Raw genomic sequence first — 6,000 nt, forward strand, 5'->3', positions numbered from 1 at the left:
TAGCTATAAGCGCGGATCAGTATCCGTGATACTGTCGGGAACAGAATCCAGCCCTTAAAGCTGCAATCAGCAGTAAAAACATGAAGTAACCTTCCCGGCCCCCTGTTTCAGTAAAATCAAATAAATTGGGATGGGGCTGCAGAAATGTAACACTTTCAGATTCATAGACAGAGCTGTGGATGCAAGGACTGACCATCTAGGATATCAACATGATAGGTTGAATCGTGTTTTGAGGCTATACAGTGTTTGTTTACATTTACTTTGTTTACTAACATTGTAGTAAAAACAAGCTTATATTTGGGCTTCTGATGGGGTACGACAGTTGAACTAAGCTAAGGAGAGCGACTATGATCGACCCGCACCTGCTCGTTAAAAAAAAAAACGGAATGACCAGTTTAATATGCAAAATGGCAGCCAAGATGTTTCTGAAGAAAATATAGAATTTTGATGACCTCAGAGACGCTACGCTTCAAATGGCACCTTGTTCCCAATAGTGCACTACTCTGGTCAAAAGTAGTGCACTACTCTGGTCAAAAGTAGTGCACTACTCTGGTCAAAAGTAGTGCACTACTCTGGTCAAAAGTAGTGCACTACTCTGGTCAGAAGTAGTGCACTACTCTGGTCAAAAGTAGTGCACTACTCTGGTCAAAAGTAGTGCACACTAAAGAGAATAGGGTTGGGACTTAACCGGAGAGTAGAGACCTTGTCTGACCCTCTACTAAGCACACTGTGATTATTGTAGGAACGGCAGCTCACACACTGATCAATGAGGCCGTAATCTTGTATACCTTTTAAATGAGCTCTGAATCTATACGTCAATAATTAGGTTGGACCTATAGCTAATGAAGCTTGGCGTGAAAGCTCTCCTCGATCAATCAACATCCTCAGAGATCACTCGGGGGCTCCCGAGTGGCGCAGCGGTCTAAGGCACTGCATTTCAGTGCAAGAGGCGTCACTACAGACACCCTGGTTTGAATCCAGGCTGTATCACACCCGGCCGTGATTGGGAGTCCCATAGGGCGGCGCACAATTGGCCCAGCGTCATCCGCGTTTGGCCGGTGTAGGCCATCATTGTAAATAAGAATTTGTTCTTAACTGACTTGCCAAGTTAAATAAAGAATACATTTAAAAATGTAAAAAATGTAAAAAGTAATTCAATTTAAATACCTTAGGTGGTGTCCCTCGTTAACCCCTGTTACCTGAGGTGAGTCTCACTGAGTTAGGCGGTGTCCCTCGTTAACCCCTGTTACCTGAGGTGAGTCTCACTGAGTTAGATGGTCCCCCTCTTTAACCCCTGTTACCTGAGGTGAGTCTCACTGAGTTAGATGGTCCCCCTCTTTAACCCCTGTTACCTGAGGTGAGTCTCACTGAGTTAGGTGGTGTCCCTCGTTAACCCCTGTTACCTGAGGTGAGTCTCACTGAGTTAGGTGGTCCCCCTCTTTAACCCCTGTTACCTGAGGTGAGTCTCACTGAGTTAGGTGGTCCCCCTCTTTAACCCCTGTTACCTGAGGTGAGTCTCACTGAGTTAGGTGATGTCCCTCGTTAACCCCTGTTACCTGAGGTGAGTCTCACTGAGTTAGGTCGTGTCCCTCGTTAACCCCTGTTACCTGAGGTGAGTCTCACTGAGTTAGGTCGTGTCCCTCGTTAACCCCTGTTACCTGAGGTGAGTCTCACTGAGTTAGGTGGTGTCCCTGTTACCTGAGGTGAGTCTCACTGAGTTAGGTGATGTCCCTCGTTAACCCCTGTTACCTGAGGTGAGTCTCACTGAGTTAGGTGATGTCCCTCTTTAACCCCTGTTACCTGAGGTGAGTCTCACTGAGTTAGGTGGTGTACCTCTTTAACCCCTGTTACCTGAGGTGAGTCTCACTGAGTTAGGTGGTGTCCCTCTTTAACCCCTGTTACCTGAGGTGAGTCTCACTGAGTTAGATGGTCCCCCTCTTTAACCCCTGTTACCTGAGGTGAGTCTCACTGAGTTAGGTGGTGTCCCTCGTTAACCCCTGTTACCTGAGGTGAGTCTCACTGAGTTAGATGGTCCCCCTCTTTAACCCCTGTTACCTGAGGTGAGTCTCACTGAGTTAGATGGTCCCCCTCTTTAACCCCTGTTACCTGAGGTGAGTCTCACTGAGTTAGGTGGTGTCCCTCGTTAACCCCTGTTACCTGAGGTGAGTCTCACTGAGTTAGGTGGTGTACCTCGTTAACCCCTGTTACCTGAGGTGAGTCTCACTGAGTTAGGTGGTGTCCCTCGTTAACCCCTGTTACCTGAGGTGAGTCTCACTGAGTTAGGTGGTGTACCTCTTTAACCCCTGTTACCTGAGGTGAGTCTCACTGAGTTAGGTGATGTCCCTCTTTAACCCCTGTTACCTGAGGTGAGTCTCACTGAGTTAGGTGGTGTACCTCTTTAACCCCTGTTACCTGAGGTGAGTCTCACTGAGTTAGTTGGTCCCCCTCTTTAACCCCTGTTACCTGAGGTGAGTCTCACTGAGTTAGGTGGTGTCCCTCTTTAACCCCTGTTACCTGAGGTGAGTCTCACTGAGTTAGATGGTCCCCCTCTTTAACCCCTGTTACCTGAGGTGAGTCTCACTGAGTTAGGTGGTGTACCTCTTTAACCCCTGTTACCTGAGGTGAGTCTCACTGAGTTAGGTGGTGTACCTCTTTAACCCCTGTTACCTGAGGTGAGTCTCACTGAGTTAGGTGGTGTCCCTCGTTAACCCCTGTTACCTGAGGTGAGTCTCACTGAGTTAGGTGGTGTCCCTCTTTAACCCCTGTTACCTGAGGTGAGTCTCACTGAGTTAGGTGGTCCCCCTCGTTAACCCCTGTTACCTGAGGTGAGTCTCACTGAGTTAGGTGGTGTCCCTCGTTAACCCCTGTTACCTGAGGTGAGTCTCACTGAGTTAGGTGGTGTACCTCTTTAACCCCTGTTACCTTTCTACTACGGTCACAACTATGAACGTTCTACTATGACTCAACACAGGAGACCAGGGTCACGTTCATTATGACCTCACAGATCACGTTCCCATCTACGGTTTTTATCGAAGTGAAGTCCTACTTGTGATGGAATCAAGAAGTTCTCGTGAACTCTTTTAGGAATGCCGACAGATCATTTGTTCGTTTTGACATGTTGGCATCTTTTTTTTGTGTTGTTTATAAAATTAATAATGCGAGAGATGGCAGTGGAAAAGACATTATGCCTAAAATGTTGATATAACCGGTCATGTTGAAGTAAACGTGGAGTCACGTGACCATATGGTGTGTGGTCGTCCCACTACGACTCAGGGAAACCATGCAGTTCACTAGGCTACAGATTAAGTCAATTATTGATGAACTTCACAGGGTGGTGAAAGTGAACAGTGATGAGCTTAATCAATCAAATGTATTTATAAATCCCTTTTTTTTTTTAAACATCAGCCGATGCTCCTTTCCGATAAATATCGAGGGTCTAATTCTGGTGACATGATGATCGATGCTTGACTGCCGTTTGACATGTACAAATATTCTCTCTCTTATCCGTTATAATCTGGTCATGTAGCCAAGGCAACTCGCACTGTATCTGCCAGCTGATGGCTAGAGGTCAGTTTCTTGTTGGAAACGTTCCAAAAGTCTCTCTCGCTCTGTTTCATTCTGTTTCCTTCTGTTTGGTTCCTAATGAATACGGCCCAGACATCTACATCGTTTAAAGTATTATTCAGCGTTTAAGTATGTGTGTTGAAATTAGCCAAAGGGGTTGGATTAATGACTCTCTCTGCAAAGTGTGGGTGGATTAATGACTCTCTCTGCAAAGTGTGGGTGGATTAATGACTCTCTCTGCAAAGTGTGGGTGGATTAATGACTCTCTCTGCAAAGTAGGGCTCAATTTGCTACTTCGAGGTCAGGAGGATATTGTAAAAAAATAAAAATAAATCGGGAAACAAAAAATGTGCTTTTTTGGTCTTAATAATTTAAGGTTAGTGACCACTCCAGAACAAAATGAATGATAAAAAAACACTAATCTGCGCCTCTTAAAGGTAAATTGGTCCAATGTGTAAGAAGCATTCTATTGCAGGATAAATCAATGTTAAAATTTACATAGCTGGCCATATATGGATGTTGCATTTTATGGGTTGATATGTACAGTACCAGTCACATTTTGGACACACCTACTCATTCAAGGGTTTGTCTTTATTTTTACTATTTTCTACATTGTAGAATAATAGTGAAAACATCAAAACTATGAAATAACACATATGGAATCATGTAGTAACCAAAAAAAAGTGTCAAACAAAATCAAAATATATTTGAGATTTGAGATTCTTCAAAGTAGCCACACTTTGCCTTGATGACAGCTTTGCACACTCTTGGCATTCTCTCAACCAGCTTCACCTGGAATGCTTTTCAAACAGTCTTGAAGGAGTTCCCACATATGCTGACCACTTTTTGGCTGCTTTTCCTTCACTCTGCAGTCCAACTCATCCCAAACCATCTCAACTGGGTTGAGGTCGGGTGATTGTGGAGGCCAGGTCATCTGATGCAGCACTCCATTTCTCCTTCTTGGTAAAATAGCCCTTACACATTCTGGAGGTGTGTTGGGTCATTGTCCTGTTGAAAACAAATGAAAAAAAGCCCAAACCAGATGGGATGGTGTATCGCTGCAGAATGTTGTGGTTGCCATGCAGGTTATCTGTGCCTTGAATTCTAAATAAATCACAGACCGTGTCACCAGCAAAGCACCCCCACACCCTCACACCTCCTCCTCCATGCTTCACGGTGGGAACCACACATGCGGAGATCATCCGTTCACCTATTCTACGTCTCACAAAGACACTGCGGTTCTAACCAAAAATCTCCGATTTGGACTCATCAGAGCAAAGGACAGATTTGTACCAGTCTAATGTCCATTGCTCATGTTTCTTGGCCCAATCAAGTGTCTTCTTCTTATTGGTGTCCTTTAGTAGTGGTTTCTTTGCAGCAATTCAAACATGAAGGCCTGATTCACACAGTCTCCTTTGAACAGTTGATGTTGAGATGTGTCTGTTACTTGAACTCTGTGAAGCATTTATTTGGGCTGCAATTTCTGAGGTTGGTAACTCTAATGAACTTATCCTCTGCAGCAGAGGTAACTGATGGTACGTCTGAGGGCATAGAGGGATTTCTTATAAGCGTCTGGATTAGTGTCCCGCTCCTTGAAAGCGACAGCTCTAGCCTTTAGCTCGGTGTGGATGTTGCCAGTAATCCATGGCTTCTGGTTGGGATATGTACGCACAGTCACTGTGGGCATGATATCGTCGATGCACTTATTGAAGAAGCCGGTGACTGTTATTGGATGAATCCAGAAACATATTCCAGTCTGTGCTAGCAAAACAGTCCTGTAGCGTAGCATCCGAGTCATCTGACCACTTCCGTATTGAGCGTGTCACTGGTACTTCCTGCTTTAGTTTTTGGTTGTAAGCAGAAATCAGGAGGATAGAATGGTGGTCAGATTTGCCAGATGGAGAGCGAGGGAGTAAAGGTGGTCTGTTGCACATGTGGTAGAAATTTGGTAAAACGGATTTAAGTTTTCCTGCATTAAAGGCCCCGGCCACTAGGAGCGCCGCTTTCTGGATGAGCATTTTGTTGTTTGCTTTTGGCCTTATACAGTTGGTTGAGTGCGGTCTTAGTGCCAGCATCGGTTTGTGGTGGTAAATAGACAGCTATGAATAATATAGATGAGAACTCTCTTGCTAGATAGTGTGGTCTACAGTTTATCATTTATTTTTATATTTAACTAGGCAAGTCAGTAAAGAACAAATTCTTAATTACAATGGATGGCCTACCCCGGCCAAACCCCAACCCGGACGACGCTGGGCCAATTGTGCGCCGCACTATGGGACTCCCAATCACGGCCGGTTGTGATACAGCCTGGGATCGAACCAGGGTCTGTAGTGATGCCACTAGCACTGAGATGCAGTGCCTTAGACCGCTGTGCCACTCATGAGGTACTCTACCTCAGGCGAGCAATACCTCGAGACTTCTTTAATATTAGACATC

The sequence above is a fragment of the Salvelinus fontinalis genome, chromosome 11 (assembly GCF_029448725.1).
Source record: "Salvelinus fontinalis isolate EN_2023a chromosome 11, ASM2944872v1, whole genome shotgun sequence".
Taxonomy (NCBI): domain Eukaryota; kingdom Metazoa; phylum Chordata; class Actinopteri; order Salmoniformes; family Salmonidae; genus Salvelinus; species Salvelinus fontinalis.